We start from the raw sequence: 17,727 nt of genomic DNA on the forward strand, positions 1-17,727 counted from the left end.
ATCTTCCTGTGCTGTGCAGCTGCTTCCCAGTAGCCGTCCATTTTGCATTTGGTAGTGTATATGTGTTAATGCTACTCTCTCACTTCGTCCCAGCTTCCCTCCTTCACCCTTCCCGTGTCCTCAAGTCCATTCTCTATGTCTGTGTCTTTATTCCTGTCCTGCCCCTAGGTTCATCAGAACCATTTTTTGTTTTTAGATTCCATATATATGTGTTAGCATACGGTATTTTTTTTCTCTTTCTGACTTACTTCACTCTGTATGACAGACTCTAGGTCCATCCACCTCACTACAAATAGCTCAATTTCGTTTCTTTTTATGGCTGAGTAATATTCCATTGTATATATGTGCCACATCTTCTTTATCCATTCGTCTGTCGATGGACACTTATGTTGCTTCCATATCCTGGCTATTGTAAATAGTGCTGCAGTGAACATTGTGGTACATGACTCTTTCTGAATTATGGTTTTCTCAGGGTATATGCCCAGGTGTGGGATTGCTGGTTCATATGGTAGTTCTATTTTTAGTTTTTTAAGGAACCTGCATACTGTTCCTCATAGTGGCTGTATCAAGTTACATTCCCACCAACAGTGCAAGAGGGTTCCCTTTTCTCCACATCCTTTCCAGCATTTATTATTTGTAGATTTTTTGATGATGGCCATTCTGACTGGTGTGAGGTGATACCTCATTGTAGTTTTGATTTGCGTTTCTCTAATGGTTAGTGACGTTGAGCATCCTTTCATGTGCTTGTTGGCCGTCTGTATATCTTCTTTGGGGAAATGCCTATTTAGGTCTTCTGCCCACTTTTGCACTGGGTTGCTTGTGTTTTTGATATTGAGCTGATGGCAGGCGGATTCTTAACCACTGCACCACCAGGCAAGTCCCATTCAGGTAGAATTTTGAGGCAACAGAGGACCCAGGACAGCCTCTCCAGTCAGCAAAAACTTCTCAAAGTAAGAACTAGTGTCAGGGCAAAGATAAAACACAGGGGCTGCCAGTTAAATAATGGCGTCAGGTTACAGATCATATCAAGGCTGTAAGACCTCTTTTAAGAGTTTGTAAACATTGAAGGTTTTTCTTTATAGACCCTCTCAGATAGACCAAAGTTTTCAAAAATCTTAAGGGAGTTTTCCCACACACCCTGCCATGCTCAAGGGAAAAAGAAATCTGTTTTGGAAAGAATTATGGGTGGGTCTTTTGGGGACACAGAGTAAATCCCAATAACGTGCATGAGAAACTTATAAAGTTTTTGAGGAGAGTGATTGGTGAAAGGTTAATCAGCCTGGACTCAAAGAAAGAGAGATCGTTCACATTGAAGAGAGGTCTTTGGGATCCCAACTTTCTATAGTCAGGAAGCAAGTCAAGAAAGCTACTCTGCCGCAGATGATGGGCCATTTCTTATGGAAAAGGAAAGACATCTCAGAGGGTGGACCCAAGAGCACAGAGGGTAGACCAAGAGCCAGTGGATTAAGGAATTACTCCCTAGTGAAGTAGCTTTTACTGTCCTAGAGCAGGGGAAAATGGTAACATGTGCTCAGCTGGATTTCCAGATTTTCTATGGACCAGTGACTGCTACGTGCTTCCCTTTCCTCCTCTTTTGGAATGGTCGCATCTGTTACGGTGATCTCATCCCTGTCTCACCCTTGTCTACTGGGTGTGGGGGGCAGAATATTTGTCTTTTTGTTCACGAGTCTCTGAATCAAGAGGAAACTGAACTTGAGGAGCTGCCTCTGGGGAGCCTCACCTGTGCCTGTATGATGGAGATGATGAGATCCTGGACCTTAAGCTTAATTGCAAAATGAAATGAGACTTTGGGGATCTCGGGAGGGAGAAGGGTAACTTATATGCGTGATATCTGTGGCCAAAGGGCAGACTAGAGTGGATTAAGGATAGTCACGAGTTCTTTGCATCTTCTGTCATCAAGAAGTGCAGTTTACATTCCCCTTTTTGAATCTGGGCTGCTCTGTGACTTGGCTTTGACCGACACAATGCAGCAGAAAGCCAGCCATCACATAAAGACATCTGATCACCCTGTCAGACAGGGAAGACCTGGAGGATGAATGACAACAAAGGGTGAGAGAGAAGCCCTGCCATTCCACTCACTCTTCGTGGTGCCAGGGAGCGTTAGAAAAACCATCTTGAATCCTCTTGCTTTAGCTGAAGCAACTTAGCCAACACCGCATGGAGCAGAGATGGGCCGTTCCCACCAAGCTTTGCCTCGTTGCAGAATCATGAGCAAACAAACAGTTGTTGGTATTTTAAGACACTACATGTTGGGCTTAACACTAACTCGGCAATAGAAAACTGATACAGGAGTTGTTACCAGAAGTGGGATTTGAACCCACACAAATGTTGAATCCACTGGCGACACGTGCCTCGCTGGATTTCAAATTGCTGTGGCCCGTGGATGGCTGTGCACCTTCTGTTTTCTCTCTTGTTTTTTAATGGAAGCATCTACTGAAGTTATCTTTTCCCTATCTCACCCTGCGAGGGCACGCAAGGCCGTGCCACTCCTCCCATCAAAATGTGGAATCTGTTTCTCCAAACCCTTGACTCTGGGATGTCCTTCTGACTTGCTTTGACCAACAGCATGGGTAGAAGTTACACTGTATGAGTTTCTGAGCCTAGGCTTCAAGATGCCTTGTAGTTTCCACCTTTGCTTTCTAAGGATCCAACCACCCTGTGGCAGAGCTTGAGCTAAACCACTGGACGATGAGAGTCCACATGGAGAGAGAGAGTCCCAGCCAGGCTCCAGTCCCTCCAGTCCACCCCACCTGATGTCCCAGGCTTGTGGGTGACACCCCCTTGGTCTCCCAGCTGCACCTAAATCCCAGCTGAGTGTAGCCATGTGAGTAATCCTCAAATGACACCACACAGAGCAAGAGTGTCCAACCACCCAACCCAAAGAATCATGAGAAATAATATATCATTGAAGATTAAGGTTGAGATGAGTTTTCCCACAGTGATAGGTAATTGAAACATACCCCAGCAATTACCCCTTGGGGTTGGGGCACATCCTCCAACAAATCCCTCTAAAGAAAAATATTTAACCTTCAACCTCTCTGCCTCTCCAACTTTAACCCTCTTATAGCTTCCAGTGGAGGAGAGGCCAAGGGTCACAAAAGAGTTTTTGACCCTTTCATTTTTGCAAGACCATCATAAGGGATCTAGTACAGGGGTTGGCAAAGCATAGCCGAAATCCGGCCAACCACCTCTCCTCTCCCAGTTTTACTGAGTTATAATTTGTTTACTGGTTCATGAGGTATGAGCTACAAAGCCTAAAATATTTAATATCTGGCCCTTTAAGAGAAATTTTCCAATCTAGAATCTCCTTTTGGTATGTGGGAACAGCTGGCAGCTCTTGTCTTGGACTCTCAGCTAAAAATTAGATGGAAATACTTACATTTCAACACACTGTTTCAGGTGTTGGACAAATAGAGCAGTTGATGGCCAAATAAACTTGAGAAATGCACAGTGGAAAAAAAAAATGTAAATAAGGTTCTTTCATTGCAGCCTTCTCTGCAAGGGGACAAAAAGAGGCCTGTAGTACGTTGTTATGCTGTTTTCCTAAATATTCTGGAAACGTTTCCACTGGAGGATCTTATGTGATTTGTATTCCACGTGACACACTTTGAGAACTCCAGTTTCCCGATGCAAAAGATGGCGGACGTTCAGAAAAGTGCCAGGGAGCCGGGCTGAATTCTTGATCCTGTGTCTTCGTCTTAACCATTTTGCTCCCTTTCCTCCCTAGGGTTAACTGGCTGCCTGCCCTTCTTGATCAGAGACAGTCTAATTCATACTAGGGTATGAGAGGCCTAATGTTCTCTAGTGGCGGGGAGGGTGGGGTTGGAGATTTCGCCTTTGAAGGATGACAGGGAAGGACAGAGTTGAATCCAGAGATGCTCACTTTTTCTGTTTTTTGTCGCCATCAAAGTTGTGATGTGTCATTCAGCACCTCTCCTGTAACGGTTCTGTATTTTGTTGGAGTTACTTCTGAACAAATTTCTTTACGATCAGAAGGAATATTTTGTGCCAGGAGGAAATTAATCTGCTCAGGCTTGCCGCACATTCCCCTGACATGATGGGCTCCTCTGTCAAGGGATGTTTTACCTTCCAGCTTCTTCCTTTGATTACATTCAAAAGGCCCCAGCAACGCTGAGCCATCATTTCAGCTCCTAAGAGCTTTTCTCTCTGTTTGCCGTCATCCCAGGAACTCCAGAAGAATTAACTTGCAGTGGAAATTGTAGAGGAATGCTCTCTTCTCTTTGTAAAGCTAATTTTGGTCTGGAGGAAGATTTATGCAGGAAGATTAGAGAATATGTTATAAAAGAAGCCGTGATGGTGTTTATTTTCAGCCACATTTGCACATATGACATTTGCAGATGCTCCAATAGTAGGACCTAGACACATAAAGCTTTGATGATTTATCCCCAAACGGCAATCTTTTCTTTGACGGGCATAAAATTTGCATAAAATTTATCGGAATACTGAACAACCAAGAGGCACTTTGAGTGACATACCCTGCTCTATATGTTCAATGGAAGTCAAATTAAGTGAGGCTTTACCAGGGGATGGGGGGGGGGATAAATTGGGAGATTAGGATTGACATATATACACAACTATATATAAAATAGATAACTAATAAGAGTATGCTGTATAGCACAGGGAACTCTACTCAATACTCTGTGATGGCCTGTGTGGGAAAAGAACCTTAAAAAGAGTGGCTATATGTATAACTGATTCACTTTGCTGTACACCTGAAACTAACAGAACATTGTAAATCAACTATACTCCAATAAAAATGGTTTAAAAAATTAAGTCAGTCTTTCTTGGCCATAGCTACATATGTGCAGAGTTTGGTGGTCCAGGTGGAATTTAATGGTGGAATTTGGGGCTTAACAATGGAATCACGGGGGTGATTCTTGGACCTGGGAGCCCTCGCTCTGCAAAAATAGATGAGGGAGCCTATTCATATGCAGCTGACACTATGTGAGTGTGTGTGTGTGTGTGTGTGTGTGTGTGTGTGTGTGTGTGTGTGTGTGTGTGTGTGTATGGTTGACATCAAGTCAGGAACCTGTGGTTGGGCTCCTCCCGGGCTGGTCCTGACACTCCTAACTCAGCCACCCCCCTGGAGGTGACCGTGCATCTCACCAGCCAAGATTGGAGAGGGAGCCCGGGAGGGAGCCGTATCTATCCAGGCCTTGCTGTCCACCAGGTGTGCTATGGTGCTTTATAACTGTTCCTCCTAGGAGCCTAACAAGCTGGCACAGGGCTGCACGTTTGACTCAGCTCTGGCTGCATTGGTCAATTCAACTCTGGAGCCTTCAACACCGAGGGCCAGACCCAGCCTGTGGCGTCTGCACAGGACGGTCACCCCCCTGCCACTCCCGCCCCAACCAGCAGCTGGTGCCTGGCGCCAGAATGCAGCATCACAGCTGGGCCCACGTACAAAACTTGCTGGGCCTGAGTCTCCAGGGATGGAGGGGCCTCTTCCCTCCAGGTGGGAAGGATGCTGCTTTGGGCCAGGTGGACCTCGCTGCCTGGGACCCTGCCCAGAGCAGGAAGGGCCTCGTGCACATCCCCAAGATGGAACAGGAGTGGTGGTGGTACCAGAAACACTGCCATTAGAGCTCAAATGTAGCTACCAGGCAGGCCTCTCTTAGTGGGAATCCATGTCTGGCCTTTCCACCATGTAGGCTGCCACAGAGGGGAAATGTAAACCAAATCCAGTAAAGACGGAAATTAGATCCCTTGACTCCCAACGCTCACCCCTCCCATGACACCCCCATCACATGTGGAAGGAAATCCCAGCTCCTTCCCAGGACCCAGGACCTGCAAGCTCTGGGTGCTTCCACCCACCCTCCCTCGGACTTCACCTCCCACCCTGCCCTTCCTTCTTCACTGTGTATTCCAGGGACTCTGGTGACCCTGCTGGTCTCGGGACACAATGCCACGTGTGTTCTTACCTTGGGGCCTTTACCCTAGCTCCTCCCTCCTCCTGGAACCTTCTTCCCCCAGATATCTTACCCTCATGGCACTCTCTAGAGCCTCATCAGGGTCTCTGCGCAAATGTTGCTGCATGCGAGAGGCCATCCCCGGCCACCGAGTCTACGGTGGCATCCAACCTTCCCCTCCACTTCCCTCTGTTCACTTGCTTTCGTTTCTTCAAGGCTCTTCGGCTGCTTGCCTGGGGGTTGCCTATTCATTTCTCCATCATTTGTCTCCCCCACTAGAAAGAAAACCTCAGAGGTTTCCCCAGAACTGACGCCTGGCAAAATGAAGCACTCGATAAATACGTATTGAATGAATGGGTGGATCCTTGAAAGAGAGGAGGTAACTCAATATAAATGATGTCCTGGTGGCAGGACAATGGCATTTCTTTCTCTTTTTTTATATTTAATGAAAAAAAATTTTTTTAACATCTTTATTGGAGTATAATTGCTTTACAGTGCTGTTAGTTTCTGCTGTATAACAAAGTGAATTAGCTATATGAATACATATATCCCCATATCCCCTCCCTCTTGCGTCTCCCTCCCACACTCCCTATCCCACCCCTCTAGGTGGTCACAAAGCATCGAACTGATCTCCCTGTGTTATGCGGTTGCTTCCCACTAGCTATCTATTTGACATTTGGTAGTGTATATATGTCCATACCACTCTCTCACTTCGTCCCAGCTTACCCTTCCCCCTCCCTGTGTCCTCAAGTCCATTCTCTATGTCTACTACTTTATTTCTGCCCTGCCCCTAGGTTCTTCAGAACCTTTTTTTTTTTTCAGATTCCATATATATGTGTTAGTATATGGTATTTGTTTTTCTCTTTCTGACTTACTTCACTCTGTATGACAGACTCTAGGTCCATCCACCTCACTACAAATAACTCAATTTCTTTTCTTTTTATGGCTGAGTAATATTCCATTGTATATATGTGCCACATCTTCTTTATCCATTCATCTGTTGATGGACACTTAGGTTGCTTCCATGTCCTGGCTATTGTAAATAGTGCTGCAATGAACATTGTGGTACATGACTCTTTTTGAATCATGGTTTTCTCGGGGTATATGCCCAGTAGTGGGATTGCTGGGTCATATGGCAGTTCTATTTTTAGTTTTTTAAGGAACCTGCATACTGTTCTCCATAGTGGCTGTATCAATTTACATTCCCACCAAAAGTGCAAGAGAGTTCCCTTTTCTCCACACCCTCTCCAGCATTGTTTGTAGATTTTTTGATGATAGCCATTCTGACTGGTGTGAGGTGATACCTCATTGTAGTTTTGATTTGCATTTCTCTAATGATTAGTGATGTTGAGCATCCTTTCATGTGTTTGTTGGCAATCTGTATATCTTCTTTGGAGAAATGTCTATTTAGGTCTTCTGCCCATTTTTGGACTGGATTGTTTGTTTTTTTAACACTGAGTTGCATGAGCTACTTGTATATTTTGGAGGTTAATCCTTTGTCATTTGCAAATATTTTCTCCCATTTTCTTTTCATCTTTTCTATGGTTTTCTTTGCTGTGCAAAGGATTTTAAGTTTCATTAGGTCCCATTTGTTTACTTTTTTTTTTTTCCATTTCTCTAGGAGGTGGGTCAAAAAGGATCTTGCTGTGATTTATGTCATAGAGTGTTCTGCCTGTGTTTTCCTCTAAGAGTTTTATAGTGTCTGGTCTTACATTTAAGTCTCGAATCCATTTTGAGTTTATTTTTGTGTATGGTGTTAGAGAGTGTTCTAACTTCATTCTTTTATATGTAGCTGTCCAGTTTTCCCAGCACCACTTATTGAAGAGACTGTCTTTTCTCCATTGTATATCCTTGCCTCCTTTGTCACAGATTAGTTGACCATAGGTGCGTGGTTTTACCTCTGGGATTTCTTTCTTGTTCCATTGATCTATGTTTCTGTTTTTGTGCCAGTACCATATTGTCTTGATTTCTGTAGCTTTATAGTATAGTCTGAAGTCAGAGAGTCTGATTCCTCCAGCTCTGTTTTTTTTCCCTCAAGACTGCTTTGGCTATTTGGCCTTTTTTGTGTCTCCATACAAATTTTAAGATTTTTTGTTCTAGTTCCATAAAAAATGCCATTGATAATTTGATAGGGATTGCATTGAATCTGTAGATTGCTTTGGATAGTATAGTCATTTTCACAACGTTGAGTCTTCCAATCCAAGAACATTGTGTATCTCTCCATCTGTTGGTATCATCTTTAACTTCTTTCATCAGTGTCTTATAGTTTTCTGCATACAGGTCTTTTGTCTCCCTAGGTAGGTTTATTCCTGGATATTTTATTGTTTTCATTGCAATGGTAAACGGGAGTGTTTCCTTAATTTCTCTTTCAGATTTTTCATCATTACTGTATAGGAATGCAAGAGATTTCTGTGCATTAATTTTGTATCCTGCAACTTTACCAAATTCATTGATTAGCTCTAGTAGTTTTCTTGTGGCATCTTTAGGATTCTCTATGTATAGTATCATGTCATCTGCAAACAGTGACACTTTTACTTCTTCTTTTCCAATTTGTATTCCTTTTATTTCTTTTTCTTCTCTGATTGCTGTGGCCAGGACTTCCAAAACTATGTTGAATAATAGCAGTAAGAGTCGACATCCTTGTCTTGTTCCTGATCTTAGAGGAAATGGTTTCAGTTTTTCACCATTGAGAATGTTGTTTGCTGTGGGTTTGTCATATATGGTCTTTATTATGTTGAGGTAGGTTCCCTCTATGCCCACTTTCTGGAGAGTTTTTATCATAAATGGGTGTTGAATTTTGTCAAAAGCTTTTTCTGCATCTATTGAGATGATCATATGGTTTTTATTCTTCAGTTTGTTAATATGGTGTATCACATTGATTGATTTGTGTATATTGAAGAATCCTTGCATCCCTGGGATAAATCCCACTTGATCATGGTGTATGATCCTTTTAATGTGTTGTTGGATTCTGTCTGCTAGTATTTTGTTGAGGATTTTTGCATCTATAGTCATCAGTGATATTGGTCTGTAATTTTCTTTTTTTGTAGTATCTTTGTCTGGTTTTGGTATCAGGGTGATGGTGGCCTCATAGAATGAGTTTGGGAGTATTCCTTCTTCTGCAGTTTTTTGGAAGAGTTTGAGAAGGATGAATGTTAGCTCTTCTCTAAATGTTTGATAGAATCACCTGTGAAGCCATCTGGTCCTGGGCTTTTGTTTGTTGGAAGACTTTTAATCACAGTTTCAATTTCAGTGCTTGTGATTGTTGTGTTTATATTTTCTATTTCTTCCTGGTTCAGTCTCGGAAGGTTGTGCTTTTCTAAGAATTTGTCCATTTCTTCCAGGTTGTCCATTTTATTGGCATATAGTTGCTTGTAGTAATCCCTCATGATCCTTTGTATTTCTGCAGTGTCAGTTGTTACTTCTCCTTTTTCATTTCTAATTCTGTTGATTTGAGTCTTCTCCCTTTTTTTATGGATGAGTCTGGCTAATGGTTTATCAATTTTGTTTATCTTCTCAAAGAACCAGTTTTTAGTTTTATTGATCTTTGCTATCATTTCCTTCATTTCTTTCTCATTTATTTCTGATCTGATTTTTGTGATTTCTTTCCTTCTGCTAACTTTGGGGGAGTTTTGTTCTTCTTTCTCTAATTGCTTTAGGTGTAACGTTAGGTTGTTTGAGATGTTTCCTGTTTCTTGAGGTAGGATTGTATTGCTATAAACTTCCCTCTTAGAAGTGCTTTTGCTGCATCCCATAGGTTTTGGGTCATCATGTTTTCATTGTCATTTGTTTCTAGGTATTTTTGATTTTCTCTCTGATTTCTTCAGTGATCTCTTGGTTATTAAGTAGTGTATGGTTCAGCCTCCATGTGTTTGTATTTTTTACAGTTTTTTTCCTGTAACTGATATCTAGTCTTATAGTGTTGTGGTTGGAAGAGATACTTGATATGATTTCAATTTCCTTAAATTTACCAAGGCTTGATTTGTGACCCAAGATATGATCTATCCTGGAGAATGTTCCATGGACACTTTTTGAGATGAAAGTGTATCCTCTTGTTTTTGGATGGAGTGTCCTATAAATATCAACTGAGTCCATCTTGTTTAATGTGTCATTTAAAGCTTGTGTTTCCTTATTTATTTTCATTTTGGATGATCTGTCCATTAGTGAAGGTGGGGTGTTAAAGTCCCCTACTATGAATGTGTTACTGTCAGCTTCCCCTTTTATGGCTGTTAGCATTTGCCTTATGTATTGAGGTGCTCCTATGTTGGGTGCATAAATATTTACAATTGTTATATCTTCTTCTTGGATCGATCCCTTGATCATTATGTAGTGTCCTCTTTGTCTCTTGTAATAGTCTTTATTTTAAAGTCTATTTTGTCTGACATGAGAATTGCTACTCTTTTGATTTCCATTTGCATGGAATATCTTTTTCCATCCCCTCACTTTCAGTGTGTATGTGTCCCTAGGTCTGAAGTGGGTCTCTTGTAGACAGCATATATATGGGTCTTGATTTTGTATCCCTTCAGCCAGTCTATGTCTTTTGGTTTGAGCATTTAATCCATTTACATTTAAGGTAATTATCGATATATACGTTCTTACTACCATTCTCTTAATTGTTTTGGGTTTGTTATTGTAGGTCTTTTCCTTCTCTTGTGTTTCCTGCCTAGAGAAGTTCCTTTAGCATTTGTTGTAAAGCTGGTTTGGTGGTGCTGAATTCTCTTAGCTTTTGCTTGTCTGTAAACGTTTTAATTTCTCTGTTGAATCTGAATGAGATCCTTGCTGGGTAGAGTAATCTTGGTTGTAGGTTTTTCTCTTTCATCACTTTAAATATGTCCTGCCACTCCCTTCTGGCTTTCAGAGTTTCTGCTGAAGGATTAGCTGTTAACCTTATGGGGATTCCCTTGTAAGTTATTTGTTGCTTTTCCCTTGCTGCTTTTAATATTTTTTCTTTGTATTTAATTTTTGATAGTTTGATTAATATGTGTCTTGGCGTGTTTCTCCTTGGATTTATCCTGTATGGGACTCTCTGCACTTCCTGGACTTGATTGACTATTTCCTTTCCCATATTAGGGAAGTTTTCAACTATAATCTCTTCAAATATTTTCTCAGTTCCTTTCTTTTTCTCTTCTTCTTCTGGGACCCTTATAATTCGAATGTTGGTGCATTTAATGTTGTCCCAGAGGTCTCAGTGGTTGTCCTCAGGTATTTTCATTCTTTTTTCTTTATTCTGCTCTGCAGTAGTTATTTCCACTATTTTATCTTCAGGTCACTTATCCATTCTTCTGCCTCAGTTATTCTGCTATTGATTCCTTGTAGAGAATTTTTAATTTCATTTATTGTGTCGTTCTTCACTGTTGGCTCTTTAGTTCATCTAGGTCCTTGTTAAATGTTTCTTGTATTTCCTCCATTCTATTTCCAAGATTTTGGATCATCTTTACTATCATTACTCTGAACTCTTTTTCAGGTAGACTGCCTATCTCCTCTTCGTTTGTTTGGTCTGGTGGGTTTTTACTTTGCTCCTTCATCGGCTGTGTATTTCTTTGTCTTCTCATTTTACTTAACTTACTGTGTTTGGGGTCTCCTTTTTGCAGGCTGTGGGTTTGTCGTTCCCATTGTTTTTGGTGTCTGCCCCCAGTGGGTAAGGTTGGTTCCATGGCTTATGTAGGCTTCCTGGTGGAGGGGACTGGTGCCTGTGTTCTGGTGGATTAGGCTGGATCTTGTCTTTCTGGTGGGCAGGACCACGTCTGGTGGTATGTTTTGGGGTGTCTGTGACCTTATTCTGATTTTAGGCAGCCTCTCTGCTAATGGGTGGGGTTGTGTTCCTGTCTTGCTAGTTGTTTGGCATGGGGGGTCCAGCACTGGAGCTTGTTAGTGGTTGAGTGGAGCTGGGTCTTAGCGTTGAGACAGAGATCTCTGGGAGAGCTCTTGCCGATTGATATTACGTAGCACCAGGAAGTCTCTGGTGGTCCAAAGTCCTGAACTTGGCTCTCCCACCTCAGAGGCTCATGTCTGATACCTGGCTGGAGCACAAAGACCCTGTCAGCCACACAGCTTTTGGGAAGTCTGAGGTCTTCTGCCAGTGTTCAGTAGGTGTTCTACAGGAGTTGTTCCACATGTATATGTATTTTTGATGTATTTGTGGGGAGGAAGGTGATTTCCACATCTTACTCCTTTGCCATCTTAAAGGTTCTCCTCAAGACATTTTACACATGCCCAACTTTTGGGGCCACCAACGTAGGTGAACATAAAGGTGGAGTCTAAGTATCTGAAATTGGTCAGGACGTGGTCATGGTTGGGCTTGGGATGCTCAAGGTCGGGGGGAGCCCTACCACAGTGGCATTTCTCAATGAAGGGAGATGCCAGGAGGCAGGGCTTGACCCTCAGCCCTCAGGACAGATGGGGCGTGGCTACTCTCATCACTCCTCACTGGGGTGCATCTGACACACTGTGTTCACGACTCCAAAGTTTAATTTAGCTGATGCCTTGGCTGTAAGCAAGAGCTGGTAAATTTAGTTGGCGGATTAAGGAACATATAAGATGCACAGCTCCTTAAAAGGAGTGGATGTCAGGGGAGAAGCAAAGCCGATGCATCCCGAAGTTCGCCGTGAAGGTGGAGGCAGGAGGCCTCGCAGATTAAAGCAGGCCAAGGGGCCGCATTTGCTGAATCTTCTCAGGGGGAGCATCCCTGCGTAGGGGTGGTGGAGGGTGAGCACAGGGATGGAGCCAGTCACTGAGTCACTGAGCAACACAGAGCAACCTGCTAACAAGGAGAAGGACAGCTCTAAAACCACCAGGTGGCCCAGAAACCATAAATAAATGGATGGAAAAATGCGACTGGAAGAAAATGTAGAACATCTGCGACGCAAAAAAAAAAAAAAAATTGTATATATATACATATATATACAATCAAAAAGCAAACAACAAAATGGACGGAAAAATATTTGCAACACGCACAATAGAAAAGGAGCTGATTGGTGCTGATTTACAAAGAGCTCATAACCAATGAGAAAATGATGAACAATCTGATAGGAAAAAAGGGTCCTGAGCACAAACAGGAGGGTAAAAGGGAAAGAAATACAGACGGCTAATAAATGTGTTAACTTCTGCGCAGTCTCATCAGCCATAAAGGAAACACAAATCAAAATGAAATCCTTTTTTTTTTTTATCAGATTGGCAAGAACTTTAAAGTGTGATCCCATCCAGCAATGGCAATGAGGAGAGGAAATGTAAATTTCCCTTTTAGGAGGGAAATTTGGTGATTTCTATCCAAATTAAAAACGCACTGGGCTTCCCTGGTGGCTCAGTGGTTGAGAGTCCGCCTGCCGATGCAGGGGACACGGGTTCTTGCCCCGGTCCGGGAAGGTCCCACATGCCGCGGAGCGGCTGGGCCCGTGAGCCATGGCCGCTGAGTCTGCGCGTCCGGAGCCTGTGCTCCGCAACGGGAGAGGCCACAACAGTGAGAGGCCCGCGTACCGCAAAAAAAATTGCAAAAAAGGCAGCTTGATCCTCTTGCTCCCCCTCCTTCTTCTCCTTCCCCTTCTCTTCTTCTTCTTTTTTTCCCAAGACTGGGGTCTAAAGAATGGTTACTGCCCCAAATCAAATCTACCTAGTGCCTCACCCAGGGTCCAGCCAGAAAGGAGAAAGCAGTTATTTTAATAGAGAGAATTTACTAGAGGGAATTGTTTAGACAAGTCTTACAACCTAGAGGTTCATAGACGGGACCCTGGGGAACTGAGATCTGAACCACTGAGAAGGGACACTCGCCAGCTGGCTCTGGGATCTGAAGGAAATACAGTAGGGCTAGTTTTGGGTGCTGGGAAAAACCGGAGATAGTAACAAGTGCTGCTGCGGAGATGAAGGGCCATTGCTAGGGTGCAGATGTGAGGCCAGGTGATGCTCAAGAGAACAGCAAGCAGAAGGGAAAACACGAACCCGTGTCCCCTGCATCGGCAGGCGGACTCTCAACCACTGCGCCACCAGGGAAGCCCTCTTTTTTGCGTTTTTGTCCATTTTGCATCAGAAAGAACTCTTCACAATGAAGAGATGAGACAGATCTTCTCATATGACTTACTGAGCTGTCTCCTTCCTCCTGGTTTTGGTTTTCTACTTTTACAACCCTGACAGGAAGAGTGCGAGCATAGCAAGTTGAAGGTGGAGCACAGAAAGTGCAATTTCCTCACAGGCATTGGACAGGGTCTTCCCTGGAGCCTGGATCTGTCATCACTTTTACTCTGGCCTCAAGAGCTGGGAAGGGGATACTGTGATCCCTTAATGTTCCAGCACAACCAGGGACACAAACTCCTTCCTACATTTATCCTTGGAATTCAGACAGAATCATCCTGAAACTGTCAAAAGACTTCACTGAACCGCAAGGGAGAGCAGCTGAGAAGTACACACAAAGAGGACATGAATTTAGGCACGTCTTTTGCTCAGCTCATCACCCGGTGTTTGGAACCTGCTTGCAGCCTGTCACTCAAGAGAATCCAGAGAAAGCCTGCTTTTCTTGGGTCCCTCACTAACTAGCTCTTGGCCTACTTTCCTGGGCTCAGTGCCATTTGCCACCCTGCAACCCTGGGATGTTGATACCAAGCAAGGGCTCTTGTGCCCGAGATGCAAAAAGCCAAACACTGACAGTGGGTGTTTGCAGCAAAGTGTTTATTGCAGGGCGCCAAGCAAAGGAGTAGGAGGCAAGTCTCAGATCCCCTCCAACTTGGTCTTTGAGTTGGGGGTATTTTTAAAGGAGAAGAACAAAGAAGCTGGGATGAATCGTCATCTTCTGACATTTCTTAATCATAGTCTCAGGAGTCAGGATGTCTCCAGTTTACGATTCTCTGGCCAGGTGGTCCATGGCTCAGGGCCTGTTAACCCATCTTTCCCTGGACAAACAACCTGAGTTTGTATGTTAATGATGATGTCTACAACAGCAATTTTAGTACATCGACGATGTTATCAACAACAACAATTTTAGTCATTAATGATCTTAACAACAGCAATTTTAGTCATCTGACTCCGTTGATTAGCGTTCAGTTCGCACAAGATTGAGGTCAGAGGGAGCAAGAAAGGGTTTGGGTAGAGACAGCAATCATAAACTCGGGAAGGGAAGTTGGTTTTAGAGGGGCTCGGTTTCAGGCGATGGGGGTACTGATAATGGTGAGTTAATTCATGTATTAACTCATTTAACCACCCTAGGAGACAGACACTACTCTTAGCCCCATTTTATAGATGACGAAACTGAGTCACAATGAGGCTAAGTAACATTCTAACGTCACTCAGCTGGAAGGTAGCAGGCTAGGATTTGAACCCAGTTCACCTGGATCCAGAGCCCCCTCTCAGGATGTCCCTCCGCTCCAGGCGGTTCACCCTACAGGGACCCCTCACTGCACTAGCAGACTGCCATTGACCCAAAGCTTACCGCTTCACAAGGCAGCCTGGCCTGTTAGAACACGCTTTATATGGAGCTGGCATTTCCTTCTATCCTACCTGGAATTTCCTTTTAACGACACACAGAATGAATTTACGTCTCTTCAAAGCCAGCATGAGTCTCTTTCTGAGTTTTCTCCTCTTCTCACATGGCCTCCTAGCAGCATGACCTTGAACCAGTTACTGACTCTTTGCCTTGGTTTCCTCATCTGTAAAATGGAAATCATAGGAATAGATACCTTATTGGTACTTTACATGTATAGCCCCTAGAGCAGTGCTGGAACACACAGTAAGCACTCCGTATAGGTGGGCTACTTTTACCGTTCTGCAGCCTCAACATTCTCAACGTTTCAAATGGGGATGATATTGAACCTTGCTCCATACACAGTGTGGCTGTATGGAATCAGCCAGGGATCTTGGGATCCTGCCTTCTGTCTGCCCTTCTCCTCAGACCCTCCCCTAGATACAGACTCAGGCTACTGCCCAGTCTTCCAGCTTCTTGTCTTGCCCTGCTCCCGCACATCTTTCCCTTGGCTTCCTTGATGTTCTAGGTAAGACGCAAATCCCATCCGGTCCCTCCCCTGCTCAGATCCCTCCCCAGGTGTTCCTGGGCTTCTGGATAAAGTTCAGTCTCCTTCGTTTGGCTTTTAAAACCCTCCTTGGTCTGTCCGCTGCTGACCTCTCCGCCTCGCCTCGCCTCTCTCTCCGCTTCTGCTCTATTTGCAGCCAAATGAACCAACTCCCAGATCTCTGAGCCTCACTTGACTTTGAGCTACACCTGCATCCTGCCTGATTCCCCAGGGCCCAGCACAGGGCCTGGCACACGGCAGAGGCTCCTTGGTCCATGGAGGTGCCCGTGGGCTAATGCAGAGAGTGAATGCTCTAAGCCAGCGTGGCATCCGTGTCAGTTAATGTCATTATTTTTCCAGGGGTCCTCTTCAAAATCTGTCACCACAATTGTCTGGTCCGAAGCAGTGTCCTGGAGGCCACCTGATATACCAGGCGTTAACCCTTTAGTTGCCGCGTTGTGAGGAGGCTCCAGAATTCCGGGGCGAGTGTTGGGAAGGGGGGCAGTGCACAGGCACCAAGGGGCAGTGCTTTTTAACTGACTGGTGTAGAAGCATATCAATATTTTGACAATGGCACAGCTGTGCCTGCTTCTCTGGAAAGCTCCCTCCCCATCCCTGGCCCTGTTTCCTCCCCTCTCCCCAGCTTCCTTGCCCAATTGCTCTGTGGCCACCTCCAGCCCATTACTATTTGGAGACTTTTATTTTGAAGACTGTACAGCATTAGGGTGACCCATTTTTTTTCCCAGAGTTAGTCCACAGGGCTTGGAAATCCTCCCTCCCCACATGGCACTGCGGACACCCATCTGGCCTGGTTCTTTAGCCTAAAAGTCCCTCGACCGGGGGCCACACACTCAGGATGGGGGCCAGGGAGCTCCCAGCCGGCTCCCCTCACCCGTCCCCAGCACATGCTACACAAACAGCAGGGGGGCATGCAAAACAATGATTCACCACCTGAGACCTCCACCCAAATAGGTCTGCAAATTGGATTAGCTTTTGAGACACAGTTTCGTCACCACATTTAAGAACGAAGGGTGTTTTCTCTCATATGGTGAGAATCGAGAGCTCTCGGATTGATGGGGGCCAGTGACCTTGTACCAGGTACTCAGCCTCTCCAGGCCTCTGGGTCTCCTCCCAGAGGAGGTCTCCTCCAAAGGGAAAACCCTCTCCTATGGTTCTGTTGCTTCACGGTCTCCATGGCACCCGATGCTTGTTGGATGCCTAAGCTAGGTCTGTCGGGAAACCATCTTTGAATTTGTGACAAAGTTAGAAATGTCTGTAAGAGAAGCATCAGAAAATTGTTGAAGTCAGCCCTTCGTGGAGGGGGAACTGCCCTCTGACGATGTGCAGTTTGTCACTCTGGCGAGTCTCAGTTTCCTTGTGTATAAACGGGGACCGGCGCGGCCGGCAGTGCTGAATGAGCCAGGTGAAGCCCCTGGTGTGTGTGTGGCCCCTGCATCTGCGTTCTCCATCGAGGAGCGCTCTGGGCCCCAGGCCATGTGGTGTAGGGGAAGCAGCAGGCACTCTAAAATGAGAAGGATGGAACTCAAGTCCCAGCTCAGCTCTGTGACCTGGGCAATTCTTTCCCCTCTCCAAACTGCAGTTTCCTCATCCATGAAATGAGAGGAATAATGCAAATGAAAGAAAACAATATGCATTGCCAATTTTTTAAATGCCTGTTATGCTTCGTTCCTGGAGGAGTTGGTAGCAGATGATGACTTCTTAGTTCAGGAAAATCCCCTGATTAATTTTTGTGTTGTTACTAGAGAGGCCCCCTGGGCAAAGTCTGGATG

This window comes from Leucopleurus acutus, assembly GCF_964270905.1.
Source record: "Leucopleurus acutus genome assembly, chromosome: 11".
Lineage (NCBI taxonomy): Eukaryota > Metazoa > Chordata > Mammalia > Artiodactyla > Delphinidae > Leucopleurus > Leucopleurus acutus.